Genomic DNA, 10,695 nt, shown 5'->3' with positions numbered 1-10,695 from the left:
ACCTTGTGTTAAAGGTATTGGGATACTTTACCTATTCCAGTGTTCTTAGCTTTTGGAGCTGAACAAACCAGAAAATCACATTTAACTCCTTGGTATACTAGGTACACTATTTTTGTTCTACAAGAACCAGATTCATGCCATTTAGAAAACTAGAGGCATTTCTTACACTATATGCCCCTCCCCCAGTTCAATTTATTAAGTCCTGCCAACTCAGAAGTGTTCCTCAGATTCCTTATTTTAGTTTTTTATTGTGACTGCCTATTTTAAGCCTTCTTCTCTCACTTCAATTATTAAAAGTGGCTCCTCATGGGTCTTCCTCTGTTCTCTGCTTCTAATGTACCCCTCTTCTGCTCTAAGAGTTATCTTACTAAAAGGGAAATGTGGTTACTTTCCCACCCCACTACTATCGCTTTTGGCACAATTTCAATTTCCTGAACACCTCAAAACCTTTCTTGTCTCTTCCATTCCAGGCTGTCTTGTCCCACCTATCGATATCTGTGAACCTGTGAATGGCAAGCTCAAATGCTAACTTCCCCACCATTCTCAGGCAGAAATAATCATGCTTATAGTACTTTATTGCATTTAGCAGTGTTTATTGTGTTAGAGTTGGGTGTGTCCTTTATTGGGCTTCCTCTTTGAGGAAAGGGATTGTGTGTGTGTGTATGTGTATATATATATATTCATTCTTGCCTGTGTTCCCAATCCCAGCACTTAGCACAGTGACTTAAGTGGTATATACTCAGTGTATCTTGAGGCTTCAGAATAAGCATAGTACACCTGATGTATAAAGACTGGGCCCGCATTGTATGATTACACCCACCAATTTGAGGCATGAATTGGTCTTGTGAAATGTTACTGTTCTTTCTTAAATAGTTTGCTATAATATTTTTAGATCAGGTTGTTCTGGGTAGATGTTGTGGTTATCCCACAGTATCAGAACACACCCAAAATTTGGTTTGGATGTCAGGATTTGATAACACACACACATACACACACACCATGAGGTAATGAAAAGATTTATGGTTCATGTAATAAGGTTTTCTGGACTTTCTGGGGAGAGCAGGACACTCTCTCAAGCTGATACAAAATTGGTTTGTGCAAGCAAGGGAAGAAGACTAACTGCTTTTACATTGGGGAACATAATTTTTGTTGAGTTAGATCTGACACTTGATTTTGACTAACTTTTGGCATCTGAATCCAAAAATGACCCCAGTTTTTGTCTATCACGTCAACTTTTTAAGAGACAGGATACCCTCCCTTTGTCTCCAAAATCATACAAAATGTACATACAAAGGAAAATAAAGAAAAAAATTGCCTGAATGTACTGTTTATTTGGAGTTATTTTATTCATACAAAGGCTATATATTGTTACTGTAAGTCAAATTGTGTATAAGTAGTAAAGTTCTGCTACAAAATGTACATATTAAGGTATTTTATCTTTTCAAATGACAGGCTAGGAAATGCCAAAAGGAGATACTTGAAACAGTCTCCTTCACTTGGCAAAGCTTTCACAGATTGCTTCAGGAGACCTAGTTTTATGTGCAGAGGTGGGAATAGTATGTTCTTTCTGTCAACAAGTGGCTTATGCAGAATGTTTGGATCACCAGGTTTGAGGTCAGATTTGAAGGCCAGTTCGACTCCACCCAGTGCTTCTCACAAGCTCTGCTGTCCCACATACACAGAAAAAAGGGATCCTTGGTGTATCCGCGTTGCTAACCAGGAAGGAAGCAGACCATTTTAAGGTCAACACAGATGATGCCACTGTGCTCGTGCTATTGCAACAGATCAATGATTCTCTTTATGTCTCCATGTTCTTCCTGAAAACAGACAGAATAGCCAATTGGGACTGCACCAAATAAATTGCCATTGTGGAGGAGGACACATTCCAAGCTCCACTTTGAGCCATTGATGAACAGTCGCCATTCAGTTGCGTTATAGATTGGAATTCCCAATTCCTCCATTAAATCATGTATGTTACAGCAATACACAAAGCCACTGTCACTTTGAAAGTACTGCAGAAATGCACTTTCTCTTGATCAAAAGTAGGGTGCCTTCGTTCCTTTTTCAAGCAAGTTTTTCTTGTGCAGTGTTGATGGTAAGAGTTTTGAGGCCTTCTTGGATAGTCCCAAATCTCGTGCCAAATCATTCAACTCGTGCTGATCAAATCCGTTATGAATTGAGTCATCGATAATTTCAAAATCTTCATTGTTGCTGTTACTTAGTTTTTCAGCATACTCCTGTTTTTTGAAAGAGCGTAATTCAATGAAAACTGGCACTGGGATTTCAGCTGAATGAGGTACTGGGCATATAGCTGATGGTAGACTAGGATACTCTATTTTACATTTATTTTTCTTGTTCTATCCTAACATTTTCACTATACAAAAGTAACAGTCACTTGAATGACCTCTGGACTCCTGCCAAACCATGGGTATACCAAATGGCAATTTATCACGTGTTCCCTTCTTCCACATTTGTAAACTCCCGACACACTGCTTGCACACCTTGTGAGGGGCCCAAGACTTATCTTGATCACCAAGTTTTACTTTAAAATATGCAAAATAGGCTTGCCTGACAAATTCGCTGATGTTTGTCCTTTGGGAATGGTGAAACTGCCACAGATATAACGAAACGAATCAGGGTTGTTTAGGCACTTACAATGAGAAATAGCAGAGGCAGACATGATCTGAAGGAAAGGAAATAAGTGAGTATGTAAATAAAAAACTAAATTCTGCTAACTCCTTGTATACAGACAAGAACTCAGACTACGCTTCAGAATACGATTCACTATATAGAGCAGCACACAACCTCTCACCACACTGTCTCATGTGTAACTGAATAGCCTGGACAAGTATGAACCTGTCGCTGGTCTCCAAGGTCACCCCCCCACCCCACCCCGTTCGAGGGAGGCTTGCTCTCAGCCAACAGGAGAGCGCTAGTGCTTCCCTCCATCCAGGCTCAATCCAGCCTAGAGTGGTCACATTAAGATAAGATGTACAGAAAAAACTTGACGTGTTAGAAGAAAACTAACTACAGTTTTGAAATCAACATTCCTATTTAAGTCTAAAACAGCTGAAAAATTGAACTCAACAGGAATTATGTTAAAAATTGTTCCCCTGTGTTATGATTAGGGGATCAAGGTGGGGTGAGTGTTCCGGTGCATGTAGAGCAGGCCTTGCTGTGGTTTGAATTTCTTGTCAATGCCAAAGGTGGGCATACCCAAATGTTCTCAACTTGACCCTACATGGAACAGAAGAGGAAAGGGTGATGTTTGAAAGCTGGCAGCAAAATAAAAAATGGAGTCAGTCCCTTTAGTACAATAGGTAGCCTTCCTCTTGTGGTTTCCAATTCTCTTTAATAGGTTTATAAAGTTCCTATGCTTTTCTAAAGCCATACAATGAAGCTTCATAGTTCAATTTCAGTTTCAATCCATATCAACAAAAAACCACTCCTATTAAATTATAAGCAATTATAAGCACACAAAGAAATCCAAAGTCAAATATAAAGTATTTTTATTATTCATTTTTTTCTACTATAGAAAACTGGGAATTCTCTTTAGCTTTTAAAAATATTGAGTCATAATTAAAATTTTATAAGATGTCCTTGACAGTATGAAATGTTATTATAATACATTTTATATTTTTTCTCTATACTTTATAAATAAAGAATATTTTGGACCTTATAATTGCTTTCATGTTATTTTTGAATAAAATATTTATTTATATTTTATGGCATTTGTTAATTGCTATACTTTCCAGATATAAAATTATTATGACAACACTTGAAGGAATTATTTAATTATCTGGATAATTATGTTCCATTTTAGTGTGTACGACAACATTTTAATATTCATTACATTAAAAATTAGAGGAATTCAGATTGTTTTCTCATAAATAAAATATCTTCTATAGCTAGTTATTATACTAAGGGAATAGAAAGGAACAACACTTCATATTTATACTTTTTGTTTATTGAATCACTTATATTTCCCATAAAATAAGTAAAGGTATAAATAAGGTAAAGCATATATCCTCCCAAATAAGAAAAATGTTAAATTATGATATCAAATGAATGTGAATAATTTATTTCAGTTGATATAAAACGTTGAAATTAGAAAGAGGTTGTGCCTATTAAATAATTTTCTGTGTTTTAAAAAGAAAATTAAAACTATGTTGTTATAAATAATACTGCAAATACTGCATTATCCACTAAACTTTTTTCAAGTTCGCATGAACCCAAGACAGATTTACATGAAAGTTTAACTAAATTTATCCTTTTTAGCCTTGAAAATATGTTTAGGTTTACTTTAGAATTTCTCCTGTCAAAAGGATCTTTAGTCAATTCCTTCTTGGTAACAACAATAATACACCCTGAGCATACTTGCCCACATACATCAAGCTAAAAGTGAAAATAAAGTCTCATTTTATCATTAGTCTTGGGAGATACAAGTTTGACCAATTTATTGTTTGGTTCAGGTCAGATCATTTATTGTATGGATCACTTTTTGAAGAAGAGCTGTTTAAAGAAAACATCTTGTGCAACACCAACAAACGTGGCTGTTGATTATGACTATGATATTACATTCACAGGGGAAAACTTTTTCCTCAGGAGGATGAAACTTTTGTTTAAAGAGACACATCGGCTGGCTGTTCTAGGATTCATTTTTTGACATTTTTGAAGTAATCTAAAGTTTTATCAGTTATAGAACATTTACAGCATCTGGTGCTTGTAGAAAACTGATCACCCATATATTCTCTTTTTCTTTTGTTCCAGAAATCTGCCCTAGGAACCTAGAATATCTTTTATGTATTTATCAATGCTTATATTGAAAAAGAATGTTAATATCAATTATCAGATTGCCATGAGTTATGGAATAATAATGTAACTACCCTTCTCACTTTAAAAGTTAATTTAGAAATGTGTCAAAACACTTTACAAACCTAAAAATACTGCAAAACATAAATAACTTTTAACAATGTGCCTACTTCCTGTTTTACAACTCTAGATCCTTTTTTTCTCTTTTCTGTGATGACCATGTTATTGAAAGCTCCATTCTCTATGACAGTGGTTTTCAACTGGTGTTCCACAAGAAATTTTAAAATATGAAGAACCTGACTATCTATTCAGGGGGCACTGACCTCTTTTCCCTTAGATTGTCAAATAAAAAAACAGCCAACACAACAATAACTGTCCAGTGTGAATGAAACAAAATTATACCTCTATTTTTTGTTAGATGGGCAAAAAGTATAGTATGTTTTTTGGTCTGCTGCACAATTTTAGTAATTAGCTTATGTGTGCCACCGGATGCAAAAGGTGGAAAATCGCTGATCTATGACACGCTCTCCACTTCCTACACTGCCTTTATCAGCACATTAGCATCTAGTTGTCCAATGAATATACATTCTTCCTTTCTTCCTTACTAACAGAATCTCAGTTTTGTTTGACTTGACAGTGTACTCCCTAAAAATATCTGCTTTTTTCCCAGACACTTTGGCAGCTAAGGTGCCCACGTGACACAATTCTGACTAATGAGTTAGTGGAAGACAGGGACTTGGGGAAAGCCTTTGTTCCCCTGAAACAGGTACTGCTGCTAGTTCCTCCTTTTCTCTTCTTCTTCCTTCTTGTCTGGGATGTGGGTATGAGGTTTGGGACAGGGCAGCCATCTTAAAACTGTAGATCACAGATATGAAGATAAAGATATATTTGCTATTGATGTGGAGGGCAGAAGATGAAAATTCCTTTTTTAAAGGCTTAAGTGAACTGCTTTTTAGTTTTGGCCCCAAACATAGTTTGTTGAACCCAGTTCTATACTATCCATCCAATGATTAGTCTTTTATAGGACAGTGAGGGGATATCAATACAACATGCTTGCCAGTATGGTGAGATGATATTGAGGCCAGACCTTAAAGTTAATGCTGTCCCCAAAATGTGCCACATACTCTATTGTGAGAAGAAACAAAACTCTATGATCCAGACTACAATCTTTACAATGGAATTATTATCAAATAAAGCTCTCTCCAGAGTTGCCAGTTTGAGATGAAGACTTGAAGGAAAGCAAACAGTAAAGAGTTTAAAGGAAGCTTCTTGGTTTCCTTTGGGGACCAGGACTTATCAATGCTTTCAGAATGTAAGCTGTCTTTCTAGAGGTGACCTACAAACTGTCTATACCTCCACTGTCTATTCATAACTTTGAAGCTGTTTGAAAACAAAAGTAAGCTTTATCCTACCAGCCATTCAGAAAATAGTTAACGATAGTTTTGAAGATCTTTGGACATATATATCTTTTTTCCATTTTATTTTTTAGAGTTGATAACAAGCTCCCTTTTTGAAGTTTTGTACTCTGTATTTTCAAAATCAAACAAAAACAACAACAACAAAATAATAAACAACCCCACACTATAAAGGTAACCAAAGTCAGCTTTCCGGATTCAGATGCTTACCTAGAGCTTTTATTCGGCCACTGATAGGCCCAGTAACTTCGGCATGATATGGACCGCACTGGATTTCCACCCACAGAGAAGAGATTGGATGCTCCTTCAGTGAACAATGTAGGGTCTCAGGTGGATTCTCCAGCCATGTGTGGAGGAACATAAGCACTGGTCTTTGGGTACAACATTCTATGTGGTATGATGTACTGAAAGATACAGAATCACATTAAACATTGGAAACAGGGCCAGGGGAACAGTCAGAGTTTAAAGGACTCTGTGTTTCAATGCTGTTGCAGGAGGGATGATGACCTTGGGTAGATAATTTATTCAAAGAAAAGGCATTGCTTCTGAATTGAAAAAGGTGGCTGATAGAGATAAACAAACAAAAAGAGTGTGTTGTTTATGACCAAGGGCCGGTGATCAATGTTTTAAAACTCCTTTCCCCCTGGTTGTAAGTCCATTTGTTGTATAGTAGCAGTTAATTTGTGTATGTTGGGCCGGCTCATCAAAGTCAGGGAAATAGTTTTGTGAAAAACTTTAACAGAACAACGAAGGTACTAGAGAAAGTAAGCAGGTGCCATAGCTATTGAGAGCCCTTGTCCAGGGAGTTGCCACAGAGTTTTCTAAATATTTGCCTTATAGAAAAGCTCCTAGAAAATTTCCATTAGGGCATTCTTCAGTAATTTCCCAAACATATTCTGAGTGTGTGCCGATGTCCCCACTGCCGGTGCCAACACCCCTATCCAGACCTTTGAAGATCTCATGCCTGGACTTTTGCAGTAGTGCTCTGGCTCCACTCTTGCTTCTAATGCCCAGCCTTTTCTCTACACAGCAGCCGAATCAATTTTTTTTTTTGAAACACAAACTTAATCAAGTCATTTCCCTGCTCCCATCTTTTAAGGGCTTTCCATTTCTGATAGAAGACAATCTTAACTCCCTTCTGTGCCTACAGCTCAGTATGTGATCTGCCTCTGCTCAGCACCCAGCTGCACTGGGTCCACTTCTCACCCTGCATTCACCCTGCTCCAACTGCACCAGCCCTATCAGGTCGAACACTGTGCTTGGTTTCTTCCTCCCTAGGGGAGGTGGCTTCCTCTTGGGGCTTCTCAAGAGAAATGAAAAGTTGGAATTTCTATTTCCACTTTCGTGAGGTGACAAGAGGGATCAGAGCATCTCTTCTCCACTATCTTCCCCCAGCCCCTGCCCACTTTTGAAGCAGTTCCCAGATTTTGTCCCTAAGGCAATAAGACACGCAGATATTTTTGTGTCCATCCTTCTTTAAAATTAAGTAGTTGAAAACAATGAAAGAGTTCTCACCCAGAGAGGCTGAGGAGCAGTACAAATAATATCTGAGAATAACTAAATATTATCTTGGATAGATAGAATACATTGTAGAAAAATATTTTAACTGATTTGGTTATTAATTATGCACACACAGCTTTCTGAATGTATTTGTTAAACAGGCCTTGTAAAGGGAAAAGCTTCCCTCTTAATCTTGTTATGCTACCTTGTTTATTTTTTTTCCCTTCCTTCAGTCAGGACAAACAAAGTCTATGAAGTAGAGAGCTAGACTCTTTTGTTTATTATTATATTTCTTGCATCTAGAATAGTATTTGGCATGGACTAGGCAGGCACTCAGCAGATATTTGATGAATGAAAGAACAATAATTTCAGCAATTCCTTGAGGTAAGTGCTGTAATTGTCCTACAGCTTAGAGTGAAACACTAAGGCTAATAATGAACTTGTCTGAGGTCGCAGCTAGTCTGTGCTGGATCTGGGTTCTCAAAAGCCACAGCTTTTAAATATTTCATACCATTCATATTATGTCTCTCCCTTTAAAATGTCGATCCAGGCTATCATTTTCTCTCTACCCCAAATTCCACCTGGATACGACCACCTGAATATTTGCCATGGCCTCTAATTTTTCACTTATCAAATCCAGCTAACAAGTTACTGGCAGAGTAATTGGCAAACACTGGTTTTCTCACTGCAGCCCACTGTACAAAATTGCTGGTGCTTCCCCCCCAAGTGTTGGTGCCACCCTAAAGAAATGAATGTTCCTGCCTACAGCAACCCTGTGCTTCCAAGTCTGTTTCCATTTGCTCTAATCTTTTCTTAGGTTATCCAGCTACACAGAATCTTTAACTTAAGCTCAATGTTTAAGCATCTTAGTTTACTAAGTGAATAAATCAGTAAGTCTTTAATTCTTCTCCTAATCACAAAAGAAAAAAGACTGAGAAAACTAAGGCTCAGCAAGTTAAATAACATTAACTAACCAATTGAGTTTTTCTGTAGCCTTTGAACATGATGTGATGGTACAAGGGACAGCCACGTTAAGGGTTAATTGTTAAAAAAAAAAGAAAGAAAGAGAGAGAGAGAAACTAAACCAGCCAGAAGGAGCCTCTGGCTCCAAGAAACTAATCTTTTCTATAACCTGATTTATGCAATCCTCAGAGCCAAAGAAACTTTATCAAAGGATTAAAACTTATATAAACAAAGATCCCTTTATTTGCAGCTCTGATTCAGAGCAAGACATGCCAGCTCACGTGTGTGCAGAGATTTATTCATATTTGTTACTCAATATATAATTTTTAAAAAATCTTATGATCTTACAGTATTGAAGCAGCAGTGAATGACAGCAGTAAATGAAGTTGATGGTGAATACTAAGGTAAAAAATTCATTTATTTGGGTTATTACGGGTTGCAATTCAGTCACTTTTGCTTGGAAAAAATATAAGGGAGATTTAAAACTCATTTACTGTAATACAGTTTTTTCTGATCACCTTGTCTATAATTTCCTGATAGTGACAACAGTTCTGTTTAATGCAGGATCATGTCAGAGTAATAATTTCAGTTTTTCACAAACAAGCATATGGATATATACTTTGATTTTTTTCAATATGTAGTTACAGGTAGTTTGGACTACTGGAAGTAAGTTTAAATGACTCCAGATAATGCTGTTTTTCTCCTACTTTGTCCATGGCCTGAAAACCTCTCTTTGTCTATCCAGTTCCTCCAACTCTGTACTTCAAGTTTCTCATCAAGTGCTATGTTCTCCACATTTTTTTCTCCCTCCTCTGAAATCCCAGCATGCACGCATGTGCGCGCTCACACACATACATACACACACACACACACACACATAGCCCATTGGAGTTTCCTTTCAAAATTCAAAAATGACAAAGTTAATTTTTTTTTTTTGGTTTTTCAATTACAGTTGTCCCCTTTTCCCCTAATTTCTCTCCCCCACGTCAAAGTTAATTTTTAAAGGCCAAATAACACAGATTGTAAGAAGTCAATTTGGTACATTTCTTTTTATATTTTATCTATGTTCATGTAAAATAATATATAAAACATAATTATATGTTTTTATATATAGATGCTGCTTCCTCTAGTTTTATTTACATAAATGGGATGATCATTATATACATGATTTGACTTGTTGCTGTGTTCATATAACAGTGTACTATGCACATTCCTCTAGACCAGGAAGTGTATCTATATTATTCTTGGCCTATATATCTTTTAAAAGAAATATTTCCATTTCTATAGAATGAATTACCAAAAGTGAAATTACAAACAGAAAAATGTGTACTGCCATTCACTACCCCACCATTTCTCTATTCCATTGGATTGTATAAATCTTTTAAAATCTTGGTAATTTATTATTTGAAAAATCATCTTGGTAATTTATTATATGAAAAATCAAGGTTATTATGTTGTTTTGAATTGCATATCCTTGGCTATTAGTGAGAATTAGCATCTTTTATAAAATTATTTTTATAAATCTTTCTGTCCATTTGCATGTCCTCTTTTATTAAACCTAGTTCATACCTACTTTAAAAAAAATCAATTTGTAGTTTTTTATTTACATTAGAAATATAAACCCCTGCCTCTTATATATATTTCAAACATTTTTCCATGTCTTTTTAAACCTTATTTATGCTTTTTTTTGCTTTTGTGTAATTAGTATTATGAAATCAACTGTAATTTTTTCCATTATAGTTCCTTTTTTTTCTCTTTTTCAAGTTTTTTTCTGACCATAACATTTTCTTAATTTTTAAAAATGTTATTATTTTATACATTAAATTCTTTAGCCCAATGATCTTTTTATTTTCAAGTATGTTTTTAGACAGGGCTATCACTCTATTTTCCTTCCAGATGGAGATCTTATGATACTAAGAACATTTTTTAAGTACGTATATTTTTTCTGATGAACAATTATTGACATACTTAACATATATTACATTTTCATTTATACTGTGTCTAG

General features: G+C 35.9%; 1 protein-coding gene across 1 annotated transcript in view; it reads left to right on the top strand.

Annotated features, from left to right (window-relative positions):
• The first annotated feature begins 8,812 nt into the window (after positions 1-8,812).
• The window catches only part of SLCO1A2 (solute carrier organic anion transporter family member 1A2), a 93,226-nt gene continuing 91,343 nt past the window's right edge, over positions 8,813-10,695 (top strand). The window contains exon 1 of the mRNA XM_090272896.1: positions 8,813-9,094. The gene's annotated coding sequence lies outside the window, so the exon portion shown is untranslated. The remainder of the gene's footprint in view (positions 9,095-10,695) is intronic.

The sequence above is a fragment of the Furipterus horrens genome, unplaced genomic scaffold (assembly GCF_987537825.1).
Source record: "Furipterus horrens unplaced genomic scaffold, mFurHor1.1.pri manual_scaffold_4, whole genome shotgun sequence".
NCBI classification, from domain to species: domain Eukaryota; kingdom Metazoa; phylum Chordata; class Mammalia; order Chiroptera; family Furipteridae; genus Furipterus; species Furipterus horrens.
Note: the sequence above shows the minus strand (reverse complement) of the source record. Positions and strands in the feature narration are given on the sequence as shown.